General features: G+C 43.5%; 1 protein-coding gene across 2 annotated transcripts in view; it reads left to right on the top strand.

The window, feature by feature from the left end:
• The window catches only part of RAB4A (RAB4A, member RAS oncogene family), a 46,743-nt gene extending 42,230 nt beyond the window's left edge, over positions 1 to 4,513 (top strand). For both annotated transcript variants that reach the window (XM_021692288.2, XM_021692289.2), the window contains one exon: positions 2,824 to 4,513. The gene's annotated coding sequence lies outside the window, so the exon portion shown is untranslated. The remainder of the gene's footprint in view (positions 1 to 2,823) is intronic.
• The last annotated feature ends 10,304 nt before the right edge of the window (positions 4,514 to 14,817 follow it).

Genomic DNA, 14,817 nt, shown 5'->3' with positions numbered 1-14,817 from the left:
ACAAAATCTAACACCCATTCATGATGAAAATTCTCAGTGAACTAGGAATAGAGGGGAATTTTCTCAGCTTGGTAAAGAATATCTACGGAAAACTACCACTAACATCATCAAACTTGAAGTTTTCCCACTATTAAAAGGAACAAGGTGAGGATGTCCCCTCCCACCACTCCTTTTCAACACCATCCTGGAAGTTCTAGCTAAGATAAGAAAAGGAAATAAAAGGTATACAGATGGGAAGGAAGAAGTTAACTGTCTTTGTTCACAGATGACATGCTCATCTATAATGTAGAAAATCTAAAAGAATCCACAGACTCCTACCTAAGCGCTTATACAGCACGGTTATATAGCAGGATACAAGGTTAGTAGACAAAGTCAATCACTTTTCTCTATATCACTGATGAACAAGTGCAGTTCGAAAATAAAAACAATACTCTTTACATTAGCATTCAAAAAAAGAAAATGCTTAGGTATAATTCTGACAAAATATGTACAAGATCTATATGAGGAAGACCAAACTGATTCTCACGTTTCTGTGGAGTGGCAAAAGACCCCGAATAGCCAACACAGGATTGAAGGAGAAGAACAAAGTCGGAGGACTGGCTGCTGGAGTTCAAGACACTATCCAGCTATGGTAGTCAAGACAGTTTGGTGTTGATGAAAGAAGAAACAAATAGATCAGTGGAGCAGAATAGAGAGCCCAGAAATACACCCACATAAGTATAGTCAACTGATCTTCGATGAAGGAGCAAAGACAGTCTCTTCCACAAAAGATGCTGGAACAACTGGACATCTGCATGCAAAAAACAATCTAGACACAGACCTTCCACGCTTCACAAAAATTAACTCGAAATGGATCATAGACCCAAATGTAAAACATGAAACTATAAAACTCCTACAAGATAACATAGGAAAAAAACCTAGACTTTTTAGATACAACACCAAAGGTCCATGAAAGACCTCATTGATAAGCTAGACTCCATTACAAAACTTCTGCTCGAGGAAAGACAACAAGAGATGCCGCAGACCGCGAGAAAATATTTCTAAAAGACATGTAATAAAGGATTGTTACCAGCTAGACAAAGAGCCCTTCAAACTTAACAGTACGAAAACAACCCAATTTAAAAATGGGCCAAAGACTATACCAGACACTTCACCAAAGAAGACAGTAAGTATATGAAAAGATACTGCACAGCATACATATGTCGTCAGGGAAATGCAAATTAAAACAACAATGAGATAGCACTACAATGTACTTGTTAGAATGGCCAAAATACAGGCCGCTGACAACACCAAATACTAGCAAGAATGTGGAGCAGTCGGAACTGTTAACTCATTGCTGGTGAGAATGCAAAATGGTACGGCCACTTTGGAAGACAGTGTGGCAGCTTCTTACAAAGTAAACATATCTGTAAATATGGTCCAGCAGTCTCACTCCCTTGGTATTTACCCAAAGGAGGTGAAAACACAAAAATCTGGGGCCCCTGGCTGGCTCAGCCGATAGAGCGTGTGACTCTGACTCTCAAGGCCATGAGTTCAAGCCCCACGTTGGGCATGAAGCCTACTTAAAAAGAAAAAAAGCAAAGAAAACACAAAAATCTGCACATGGATGTTTATAGCAGCTTTATTCGTAATTACCAAAACTTGTAAACAAGTAAAATGACCTTCAGCAAATGGATAACTAAACTGCGTACATCCAAACAATGGAGTATTATTCGGTGCTAGAAAGAAATGAGCTATCAAGCCATGAAAAAGTGGAGATGAACTTTCCTTGCATATTACTAAGTGAATGACATCAATCTGAAGAAAAGGCTACATACTGTATGATTCCAACACTATGACATTCTGGAAAAGGCAAAACTATGACAATAATAAAAAGATCAGTGGTTGTCAGGGGTTGGGGGTGGGAGGGATGAATAGACAGAGCATAGACAATATTTGGGGCAGCAGAAATACTCTGTATAATACCGTAATGATGGATACGTGTCATTATATATTTGTCCAAACCCATACAATGTACAGCATCAGGGCTGAACCACAATGTAAATACTGGACTTTGGGTGATGACGATGTGTCAGTGTAGCTTCATCAGCCGTAACAGATGTACCTCTCTGGTTCGGGATGTCGCTAATGGGGGAGGCTCTGCCTCTGTGAGGTCAGGGGGCATATGGGAAATCTATAGACTTTTCCCTCCCTTGTGCTGTGAACCTAAAACTGCTCAAAGAAAGCCAAAATCTTATTAAGAAAAAGGTAAAGCAACCACTAAAATAATATGACAAAGAGTTTTGGCTAATAAGCCAAATTTAAATTTGGAATTTAAATGGGATAAACACATAATTAATCTAAATAATCGAAAAGAAGGCAGAAGGAGGAAAGAACAGAGTGGACAAATAGGAAATGGTAGATTAAACTCTACCAATTAAAAAAGATGTTCTGCTTGAAAGAATTTAAACTATAGGAAATCCTTAGGCTCATGGTCAGAAAGAAAGGAAGAGTGGTAGGTGGTGGGAGTAATTGGGATAGAGATTTTTCTGCCTTTGTATCCATAAGGAGACTTTTTTGGGTAAATTGAAGTCTAAATGTGTGGCTAAAATAGAAGGCTTATATATAAAATTCGCAAATGGAGATTTTTACCTTTCTAAAGCTTCCTTTTTCCCATTTACCACAGTGGACTTTTTTATGTTCCTACCATATTATCTAACAGGTGTAGGTAAGTTTAAGTAAAGTTGGAAGTTACGTTCACTAAGTCCCTATGGGACTTTAAGCTATATTTGTCTGTACTTTTATAGTTACGCATATTTCTAAATCACTCTTTATATTTTTTAGGTGTTCATACAGTGGTATTTGGGACACAGTTGTCGGACCTTGAAGAAGAAGTTTTTTACCACCATCTTTTTCTACTTTATACAGAAGTAGATATTTGTGCGAAGAAAAATAATTTGGGGTGTTATGTAAGCCCGTAGATGTGGCAGAGCAAATCATATAATAATCAATCTCATTAAATGGACAGTACCATTAGGTGTGTACATGTATGTAAAAAGTTTGTTTCCTGTTTCCCTTCTGCTCTTGGTTTCAGTCCTGACTGTGTGCTGTGTATACTCTTGTGCAGTCTGTCTCCACAGCATGGTAGCTGATGTAGGGTATGATAGAATGCTGCTCTAAATGCAGTCTAAAATTTTGTGTTTTTTTAATCATATGAACTGAAATCTGTTAATGGTGAGGTGTACTTTCATCATCATGTCAGGTATCTTGCACAGCGTACTCTTTAGGACCAGATAGTCAAAGACTGGCGTTGATGGCCAGTGCGGCGCCACAGTCCACAAAGTGTTTACATAATCCACCCTTGAAATACTAGATCAATAGTTACATACGGAAATAAAATGAAAAATGGAGTTTTTCCATGAACTTCACACTGTCCAGCACTCCGGTGATTTGGAAGTATCTTCATCCAGATCAGTTCAGGAAGCATAGCCTGAGTACCTGTTGTGTTTTAGGCACTGTGATCGGCACTAAGGATTCTGTTACCTTCTCCCACACTTACTAGGAAGTCGATTCTGCTTTCAGCTCTTCGTAAATGTGATGGACGGTGTAATTTGAGACTGCTCACCTGTTTCTGGTTGCTCTCTCTGGTCTCCCTGCTGGAAAACGTTTGTTACTGTGCTTTTCCTGGGATTCAGTGTATGATGTCACTGCCTCTTTTTTGAGTCTTTTATTGTTTTGTGTTCATTTTAAGGAAACCCACTAAATCAAGTTAGTATTAAAGGAATACCACTCATTAAGAAATTTCTGTATAGCTTTCGCTGAATACTTAAATGCCTTACTACAGTTATCAAGTTGACGTTTTTAATTCACCTAAGGTATATTGAAGTATAATATATATTGTATTACAAAGACTTGTTCTAATATTTTAAAATGTCAATGCAAAAAACATATAATAGAACTTTTCTTTAAAGTTGAAATGCAGTATTATTTAAGGTTAAAGGTTAAAAAGCATTCTTCACCTTCTGTATGTTCTTTCACTGTGACTTTTAGCTGCAGACTGATTGGTAGATCTCATTATCTTTCAGTTAGAAGCTGCCCACTGCTTTTGTTGTTTGATTTAATCAACAGAGCACAGTGGCATCACAGACTCTGGAAAGGGACTTGGATAAAAATATCAGTTTGTATCAGTTTGGGGTATTTTAATTTTGCTTTTTTTAATGCCATGGATATTTCATTTTGACAAGTCAGAATGTGAAGCAAATTCTCAGACTGAACTAATTCTGGGACCTGGCTGGAAGAACATTCGATTCAATGTCTCATTTATGGTAGTTTTGCAGGCTGCTCACTTTTGAACAGCTTTTTGCATGGGATAGGAGCATGTCTGTTCTACCACATCGGCTTATTCAAAAGCAAGAATTTTTAAAATAAGATGTTAAGTTGGTTTATAAATGAGCCTATTCATTAAACCACAGGTCCTGCATATAATTCCACATCCTTTGACCAATAAAAGTTGCTGGAGAACCAAACCATGGTGGTTCTTAATAAAAGCCTTCGGGAGAAATGAAGAAGGAAGATAATTTAGTGTTGCTCAGTGGAGTGTTTTCCAGCACCCTCAACCAATTCTCTGAGTCTGCAGAGATCCTAGTGGGGTGGCCAATTCCGTTCCCATTATTATCCAGCTGGAGATAACGCAGATCCCACAGGTTCCGGGCGTGGTCTGCCCTGCCCCTCAACGCACACGCACACTTCAGCGCCAGGAGCAAGCAGGTTACCTGTGCTTCTGACCGACCAGCTACAAATCTGAGATTCCCACAACCCCTTGCTTGGGTTTGATTCATTTGCTAGAATGGCTCACAGAACTGAGAAAAACCATTTACTTGCTAGAATGCTGATTTATTGCAAAGGATACAAACAACCAGATGAAAAGATACGTAGGGCCCAGGCTGGAAGGGTCCCGAGCCTAGGAGCCCCTGTCCCCCCGGAGTTTGGGGTGCACCATCCTCCTAGCCAAGGATGTGTTCTTGTTCACCAACCTGGAGACTCATCAGATCGTGTTCCAGCCTTCCCCCCACCCTTCCCAAGTGGAGGCAGTGGAGCTAAAATTTCCAGCCCCTCTAATGATTTGGTCTTTCTGGTGACCAGTCCCATCCTGAGGCTCAAGGGGCCCCACCCTACGGCACCTCATGAGCATAAACCCCAGCGTGCCCAGAGGGGATGTTTTGTGACTAACAGAACACACTCCATCACAGGAAATTTCAAGGGTTTTAGGAGCTCCTTGCCAGGAATTGGCAAAACCCAAATATATATTATATCATAGTCTAGTAAATGTTATGTATACATTTTCCACAACTTTCTAGGTTTTCAGGATACTCCTAATTCACATCTTTAGTAAAATATTTTTTCGGTCTTCCTAGAAAAATATTCTAAGCTCCATTTAAACTTGAAATTGTTCTTTAACAAGTCCAGCATTTAGTGAAAATAAGAACGTTGCAGTTTAGGAATCTAATGGTTTTGTTAACCTATTTTTTGTGACTTATGAAATCTTAAGGAACATGGATTCCTAGCAGATCAGTATTATTCAGAGTGATGAAGAATCTGGTGTTAAAATTAGAAACTTGGGGCACCTGGGTGGCTCAGTCGGTTAAGCATCTGCCTTTAGCTCAGGTCATGGTCTCCAGGTCCTGGGATCGAGCCATGAGTCGGGCTCCCTGCTCGGGAGCCTGATTCTCCCTCTCCCTCTGCTGCTCCCTCTGCTTGTGTGAGCAAGCTCTCTCTCGCTCTCTCGCTCTCTCTCTCTGTCAAATAAATAAATAAAATCTTTAAAAAAAATAAAAAATAGGGGCGCCTGGGTGGCTCAGGTGGTTAAGCGTCTGCCTTCGGCTCAGGTCATGATCCAAGGGTCCTGGGATTGAGCCCCACATCGGGCTTCCTTCCTGCTCAGTGGGGAGCCTGCTTCTCCCTCTCCCCGCCCCTCATGCTCTCTCTCTGCCAAATAAATCTTTTTTTTTAATTTAAAAAATTAAAAATAAAATTAGAAATTTAAATCATTAGCAATTCAAACTGCAACACAGTAGGTGGTTTTTCATTTTCTGTCAAATTTATCCCTTTTTTTTTCTTTTTTTGGAGGGGAGATTTAGAGGGACCTTAAAACACCTGTGAATTATTAATCATTTTTTTTTTATGTGCCAGTTGTAAAGTGAGTCCCTTTCCTAATCATTCTACCTGTTCATATACATATAATCGGAGTTTGTCCCAGTTGTTGCTTGGTTACTTCCCAATTATATTAAATTCTTCAAGGAGTTGTTTTTAGACTTTGAGAGGGATTTCTGTGAGGACACCCAGCAGATTCAGGAAGACCCGTGGCTGAGTGTCAGCCATCACCCTCTCAGGTGAGGAAATACAGCTTACTGTGAGAGGACGATCGTGCGGTCAGGGAACCTCTGTGTGTGTCTTTGTCTGCTCTACCTTTGCCCCATTTTTCAATGCTGTAGTATTTGGAAACATCCAAGGCATTTGTCATTGCACCCCAAACTAGTTCGGTATGCATCTCTGAAAAGAATTTCTTTTTAATTTTATATAATCACCATACCATTGAGAACTTTTTTTTTTTTTTAAGATTTTATTTATTTGACAGAGACACAGCGAGAGAGGGAACACAAGCAGGGGGAGTGGGAGAGGGAGAAGCAGGCTTCCCGCGGAGCAGGGAGCCCGATGCAGGGCTCGATGCGGGGCTCGATCCCGGACCCAGGAGTCCGGGATCGTGACCTGAGCCGAAGGCAGACGCATAACGACTGAGCCACCCAGGCGCCCCACCATTGAGAACTTCTTAAAAGACACTGATACAAAGCCAAGATGGTTATGTTTTTCTTATCTTGCAATTATATAAAGTTTTCTGGCAGGTACTGAGGATGCAAAATGCACATCTTCCGTACCGTATTTTCGGAGCGTGTGGCTAACTGTGCCGGCAGCGCCGTCCCTGGCCCCGGGGACCCCTGTGCCTGCAGCAGGGACGACAGGACGGCCAGCACAGCATCAAGTAAAATGCTGATTTCTGTATGGGGGGGGGGCTCAAATCGTTTTACATCGAATTTGTTTTTTGTAATAGGAGTAATTCAGAGTAAGTCTCCCGCATCATTCCCTTTTCCAGAAAAGTCATTGTTTCCATGGCCATAAATGTACATCACATACCCCGTAGTACGTATTATGCCCGTTTGCAGGGGAGAATGGTGCTTTTCTGTGACGCTCACGTTTCTCCGAATGCCCCTGCTTTCCCATTGCTTCTGTGCCTTTGCATGGACTGTGTTTTCCTCCCTTGTGACGCACCCCCAACCGGCTCTGCAAGTCTGTCAGCTCAGCCCGCTTGTCCTGTAGGGGGCGCCGTAGCACCTCTGCTGGGAGCCTTCTCTAAGGCCCTTCCCGCCCCTGCGCATGTGCAGACACACACTGCTCTTGGCATTCTCTGTCCTAACCTTGCTTTTGATACTGATCACATTTCTCTCTCTGTTATCCTTACTTATCTTCTCTCCTGGGCTGAGACCTCCCGAGGACAGGGCTGCCTTCAGTGTGCCCAGGCCCGGCACATGGGAGTGCTTGTGGAAGGCACAGATGAGTCAGTTCTGTCCCCAGGACTTTCTAAAGTACTCGGATGGCCAGTCTATGCACTGCGAGATCCGATTTTGCAAAATCCCCGAAGGATGGTCATATGATCCTGCTAACTCCCTTTCTGGCTGCGAGGGAGTTTCATAACTCCTAGAGCCCTTTTCACATGACATCACCAAGCTGGTGAGGTGGAAGAGCCCAGCCTGCCCCCACAAAGATCCACTTGGACAGCTTTAGACAGCTATCCACAAAATCAGCTCCAAGAGAGCTCAGGAGTCCACTTAAGAACGTCAACACAGTGGGACAGAAAACCTGAGAATGACCACCAGAAAAGGGAAGAAGAAACAGCTTCGTTTTGCCTGCGTTCTCGCCTCCTCTTAGGCCGGCACTGCTCAGCACCGTGAGGACTCCCCAGTTGGGAAGAGTTCTCAGCAGGGAAGGGAGGGTGGAGGGAAGGACCAGTCTCCCTAGGCTTTGGGGGCACCACACAAAGGACCCGCTTCAGCTTTACCCCACCCGGAGGCCGGCAACGCTGAGACCTTGGAGACGGCTCAGAACAAGGCAGCGGGTCGAGGGCTGTCGGTAGCAGCCACGGTTGCCAGTGACCTGCTCTGCAGAGGACCCCGGCGGCTCGCACCCCTGCGGCTCACCCACGTGGGCCCCCCGCAGATTTCATTCTTTGTTGTTTGCCCCAGTGCCAGATGCCTGGGTTCCCCTCTGCTCCCTCCCAGTGCCCCTGCCAGAGCCCGGGATCTGTAGCTCCACGGGTGCAAGATGCCAGCCCGAACCCCCCCAGCCCCCATGCCGTAGCTGACCCCCAGTGCCACGCGCACACTTGCCCCTAGCCGCTCCAGCTGTGCACTCACAGGCCACCAGACTCGAATCACTGGTCCGTCCTGCAGCCAGAGAAGTGCACACCAACAGCCGGGGTGCCCCAGCTGCATGCTTCCGGGCCTGCAGTTGGCCCAAACTCTTGTCGCTGGCTCTGGCCCCAGCCCCGGCCATGACACCAACACCTGCAGCTGGCTCCCACAGCCAAGTATGTGCACACGCCTAGCCTGGCCGCTGCTGCCCGCCCCAGTCCCTAGCTACTGGACCTGAAGTCATCAGTGAGGATCCCAACAGCCCTTGAAGCCACCGCAGACGCCCCCCCTTCCCCCCGCCCAGTGCTTACCAAGGACCACACAGTTGATGCTGTGAGCCTCAGTGGCCTGAACTACTGCAGCGTCAGACCTGGTGCTGCCGCACCCCCCGCACTTGGTACCCTGCACTACTAGTCTTGGAGACGGCACGCTCCAGCAGCCCCCCTTCACGGGTGACAGTCTTCCCTTACAGAAGCCAGTCCATAAAGTCAAGGAGGTGACTGCTTCTTCAAACGCACATACACCTACACAAGGTGACAGGGATCACAAAGAACTGGGGAACACAACACCACCAAAGGAACACCATGAACTTACAGTAGCTGACCCCCAAAGGAATGGCGATACATGAATTGCCTGATGAAGAATTCAAAACAGTTGTTCTGGAAGATGCTCAGAGAACTACAAGAAAACAAACAGTTTAACAAAATCAGAAAAACACAAGAACAAAATGAGTTCAACAAAGAGAAAACATAAAAAAGAACCAAACAAATGTTGGAGCTGGAGAATACAACTGTTAAACCAAAGAATTCAGTAGAGAGCTTCAACAGCAGACTGGAATGAACAGTAGGAAGAATCCATGAGCTTAAAGGCAGATGGTATGAAATTACCCAGAGAAACAAAGAAAGAATGAAAAGGAATGAAGAAAGCCTACGGGACTTACGGAACACAATTAACAAACAATCTCCCCCGGACGCCTGGGTGGCTCAGCCGGTTAAGCATCTGCCTTCGGCTCAGGTCATGATCAGGTCCTGGGATTGAGTCCCGCATCGGCTGCTTTTGGCTCAGGTCGTGGTCTGGGGATCCTGGGATTGAGCCCCAAGTCGGGCTCCCTGCTTCTCCCTCTGCCCCTCCTCAGGCTTGCACTGTCTCTCTCTCTCTCTGAAATAAAATCTTTAAAAAAAAAATTTTTTTTTTTTTTATGTAGTGGCTGAGAACTCCCCAAACCAGGGAAGACATTTGGACATCCAAGTTTTTGAAGCTGATGAGTCACACCAGAATTTCAGTCCAAAACTATCTTCTCCAAGACACATTATAATGAAAGTGTCTAGAATCATATGTCCTCGTGCAGCCTACTCCCTTTCCGAAATTTGGGTAACAGAGTTATCCAGTTATTTTACATTCTAGGGGTAAAAGTTTTGACGTTTAGGCAGCAGGTTTTTTAATTTGGATGAGTATTTCTTGGGAATTCTGTCTGTACTCATGGTTGGCCTCCTGGTACCTCACGGTACAGCCTGGGGGCACGCAGGTACTCAAGTTGTGCTCTCCATCTTCGTGAAGGAGCTTTAGGCTTGAGGGCTGTCAGAAGCAGTTGAGGATTATTGATAAGCCTCTGCTTTTAGAACCTAGGCATGCTCAGGTGTCTTAAGTGTTATATGACGGGTCACAAATGCTTGGGGGCGAAATGTGTCAAATCTCTCCATTTTGTCAATTACATACTCTGTTACAGTTGACAAGTCCCCATGTTGGAGAAGCCAGAGCCATAATTAGATCTTGAAAACTTGGACCCTCCTGCCTTTTCAAACGGGGAGAGGAATGGCAAATAGTTTTCCTACTCTAATTTGAAGATTAAATTACTTCACCTGAAACTTGGACTTTGTATCTCTTCAAGTTGTTTATACAGGTTTTTACCTGATTTTTCAAACTTGCACCCTGTCTGAGCTATGAGAACTATACTTTTGCACTTGGAGAAATCCAGTTGCTGAGTGCTCCTTTGGTGGTTCACTGGATCTCTGATCAAAGTACAGCACAGGATATCCATTCCAAGACCCCAGTGGGTGCCTGAAACTGCACATAGTACTGAGCTCTATATATACTATGTTTTTTCTTATATATACATAGCTATGATAAGGTTTAATTTGTAGATTAGGCACAGTAGGAGAATATCCAAGTTGCCAGCATCACCACCCTTGTGCTTTGGGGCCCTTAGTAAGTGAAATAGGGGTTCCCCAAATACAAGCACAGCAATACAACAACAGCCAAGCTGGTAACCAAGGGGCTCGGTGACTCATGGGGGGGGTAGCACGTACAATGTGGATATGCGGGACAAGGGGATGATTCACCTCTTGGGTGGGACAGAGCAGGTTGGCACAAGATTTCATGATGCAGCTTAGAACAGCATACAATTTAAAACTTAAGAGGGGCGCCTCTGGCTCAGTCGTTAAGCGTCTGCCTTTGGCTCAGGTCATGATCTCAGGGTCCTGGGATCGAGCCCCGCATCGGGCTCCCTGCTCGGCGGGAAGCCTGCTTCTCCCTTTCACACTCCCCCTGCTTGTGTTCCCTCTCTTGCTGTGTCTCTCTCTGTCAAATAAATAAATAAAATCTTTAAAAAAAATAAAACTTAAGAATTATTGGGGCACCTGGGTGGCTTAGTCGTTGGGCGTCTGCCTTCGGCTCGGGTCGTGGTCCCAAGGTCCTGGGATCGAGCCCCGCATCAGGCTCCCTGCTCAGCGGGAAGCCTGCTTCTCCCTCTCCCACTCCCCCTGCTTGTGTTCCCTCTCTCGCTGTCTCTGTCAAATAAATAAAATCTTTAAAAAATAAAATAAAATGGGCGCCTGGGTGGCTCAGTTGGTTAAGCGACTGCCTTCAGCTCAGGTCATGACCCTGGAGTCCCGGGATCGAGTCCCACATCGGGCTCCCTGCTCAGCGGGGAGTCTGCTTCTCCCTCTCACCGTCCTCCCTCTCGTGCTGTCTCTCATTCTCTCTCAAATAAATAAATAAAATCTTTAAAAAAATAAATAAAAGAAACCTTGCAAGTATGATAACTTGCTTTTTGTCCCTGCCTTCAATAAGTTGAAAATATTACAAGTTAAAAGTGCATGGCTGAAAATGCATGCTCCCTGGTTTTCAGGATGCTTGCCACCATCTTCTTGTCGTTGGCTTTTAAAGCTGTCCAGAACTGAAGTTGTTTGTGAGTTCAATAGTAAGGGAAAGGTAAGAATGTGCCTGTGAGGCCTGTGCTGATGGTTGTCGGCCCCCTCGTGGGGAGACTGTCCTTCACCTTATACCCTGAGGTTTGCCTCCCTCACCGCAACATTGCGTGCAATTTGCTGTGGCCGCATTCCTGCTGACCCAGGCTAGTCATCGCCTGTGCTACTTCTCATCTTTATTTATTTAACCTAGTCCTTGAGCAAGAGTAAAAGAAAATGGCTTTATGTACTCAGGATTTTTTTTTTTTAACTTAATCTCTATCAGATTATTCTACTGTGGCCTTCTTTTCTCCTCTTTATCTCCAGGAGTGATTTTGGCTTTATGCTAGTAAAATGTTAGCCTGTTGCTTCAGACTTTCACCAAATGTAGTTACATTTCAGGCCCCACGTAGTGGCCTCAACTTTAGGCCAAGTCTGGTGTTTGTTCACAGGGTTGACGTCATGTTTTCCCCACGTGTCAGGTCTGTTCTGTCACTGGGTGACGCCGGACAGCACGCTCTGCCAGGGGGGAAAGTAGAAGTCTAGTTCAATGGACGCTGTAGAAAATATAGAAGGCAACCAGGAGGGTTAAGTGTCGGGAATCATCCACAAGCGAGCATGGGACAAAGGACCCTGGAGCTAAGCCAGGGCGCGGTGCCCTGCCCAAGAAGGAGGTGGCCAGCTGAGCAAGGTGAGCCACTGGAGGGGGCTCTGGACAGGAAGCAAGCATTTGGTTCTGACTTCACAGGTTCCTCTCAGTAACCAGAAAGCGGCACAGAGACGAAGGAACTCCCCGGTTCCGAAGTCCTAAAGCCATAAGAACGTGAAAAGAGAAACTGACATTCTCATCACAGATGTTAGTCAACACCTAGGCCATAAAAACAACAAAGGATAAATGAATGGTAAAGTCAATGTTCACAAGTAGTTACTCTTACCTAGATCAGATTATTTTTCGTAGTCAACAAAACCAGTGTTTTGTGTTTAAATTGAAACCATACACACAGCAAGATTCCTGCCACAGACAACCCCATGAATATATGAGCGGTTGGCAATGACGGGCAGTTAGCAACAGTGAGCAGGGAACAACCGTGCTTCCACTTAGGTTCTGTCTATGCCTCAGGTGGTTCCGCACTTGGCTCCCTTCCTCCCTCCCCTGTAGGTCCAGCTCATGGTTAGAGGCAGACAGTGTGGCTGCGCCACAGTCTACCCACTATACTACACCGCTGTGAGCTCCCTTGGCCAGGATACCTGCACACATGGGTATATCAGGAAATGCTTAGGAGTGGAACTGCCCAGTCAAAGAGGTGTTCCTTTTTAAGATTCATAAAGCCAAAGTAGCCCCCCAGCACCCTTGTGCCAATTGACTCTCCCACTAATAGAGCAAGGGGTCCAAACTTAAATCCACACTTAAAAAAAAAACCATAAGGTTTATATTTTATCTTTATTAACCTAGAAAAGGTTAGTCTTTTTAGTAAGAATTCAGGATTTATACCTTACTATTCAAAAATTTATATCTTACTATATCAGTGTATACTTCATAGCAGTAGCCAGAGACTGCTGTTGGTGGAGTAAAAGTATACCCTCTTCATGACTACTACAGTATTTACGGCAAAGCTAAAATTTAACAAAGACAAAAGAATCTTCAGGGTGAGGATATATCTTTGAAGAAGGGTATTTAGTGTGTATTTTCTCTAGGGTTTTTTTTTTTTTAATGACTAATACATTTTTATGGTTCAAAAATCAAAGCAGTATGAAAGATACACACCGGAGTTCCCCCCTCAACCGCCACCACTCCATTCCTTCTCTCACCTCTAGAGGTAACCACTTGTAGTTTGTGTATCCCTCCAGTTTCTTGGTGTAGATACAGATATTTTTTATTACTCTTCACTTTCTTAAACAAAAGGTAACATATTACATACTATCCTTTTTCCCTCTATACTGTATCTTGGAGCTCTTTGCATATCTCAGTACATTGAGAGCTTTCTTCTCACTAAAGGCTACATAGTGTTCTGTTGTGTACACAGACCAGGTTTTCTTTAACCAGCTCCTTACTGATAAACAATTGGGTCATTTCCAATTCTCAGGTTCTTTTGAAATCATTCCAAAATATTTAATTAATGACAGCATTGTTAATTTCTGAGTCTTTACCTACATTCTCCTTCCCTCATTTCTCAGAAAAAGTAATAGCATTCCTTCTAGTTTAACCCCTTTCCTATATACAGGCAAGAATCATTTAGAAAATTTGATAGAAGGGGAGAAAAATCCAGCAAGAAATGTGCAAGAAATTTTTGATGAAAACCACTGAAATAAATATAAGAAGACCAACTTAAATGGAGACATACTATATTTGGGGATGGAAAGACTCAGTATTATTAAGATATGAGTTCTCCAAAATTAGCAAATTCAACGCAGTTTAATAAAACTCCCAAATGGAATTTTAATAGAATTTTTAAGTTCATTCTAACGTTCATATATATATATAAGAAAATTGCCAAGAAAAGCAAAGAACAAGATGGGCATATAGATACTTGCCATGCCAGATACTAAAGTACACTGCAAAATTAAATTATAACAGTGCTATGAGCTCAGGTGTAGACAAATTGATCCACAGGAGAGCAGCATCTAGAAACCTTCTCATGAATCTATGGCAATTCATGAAAACACATGATGTGACATCTTATATCAGTAGGAGCTCTTCACTGGATAGTGTTAAGTCTATTTACTACTCATTTAATTGGAAGAAAAATTCAATTTCTACTTCATATTCACCAAAAAATTAATTCCAGTTGGATTAAAAAACTGAAAGCAAAAGGCAAAGGTTTTTTTAAGGCACTGGAATAACATACAGAATTTTTTTAGTGACCAAAGGGTGAATCTTTCTAAAAGTGACACAAAATCCCCCATCTGTAGAGAAAAGGTTTACGGTTTGACTCTGCAGATTAATATTTCCTATAAGACAAAGGAAAACATAAAGTTCAGCAATGGGCTATGACAACACATTTACAACACACTTAACAGAAGATTGATGCCAGATGTATAGAGATCCTAACAAGCTAGACAGACAGGAATGCACTTAAAAAAAAAAAAAAAGTAGTGTGTTTTTCTAATTTTTCCAAAATATTTTTAAAAGATTGGGCGCCTGGGTGGCTCAGTTGGTTAAGCGACTGCCTTCAGCTCAGGTCATGATCCTG

The sequence above is a fragment of the Neomonachus schauinslandi genome, chromosome 6 (genome assembly GCF_002201575.2).
Source record: "Neomonachus schauinslandi chromosome 6, ASM220157v2, whole genome shotgun sequence".
NCBI classification, from domain to species: domain Eukaryota; kingdom Metazoa; phylum Chordata; class Mammalia; order Carnivora; family Phocidae; genus Neomonachus; species Neomonachus schauinslandi.
The sequence above is the reverse complement of the archived record's forward strand: the minus strand, read 5'-3'. Positions and strand labels throughout refer to the sequence as shown.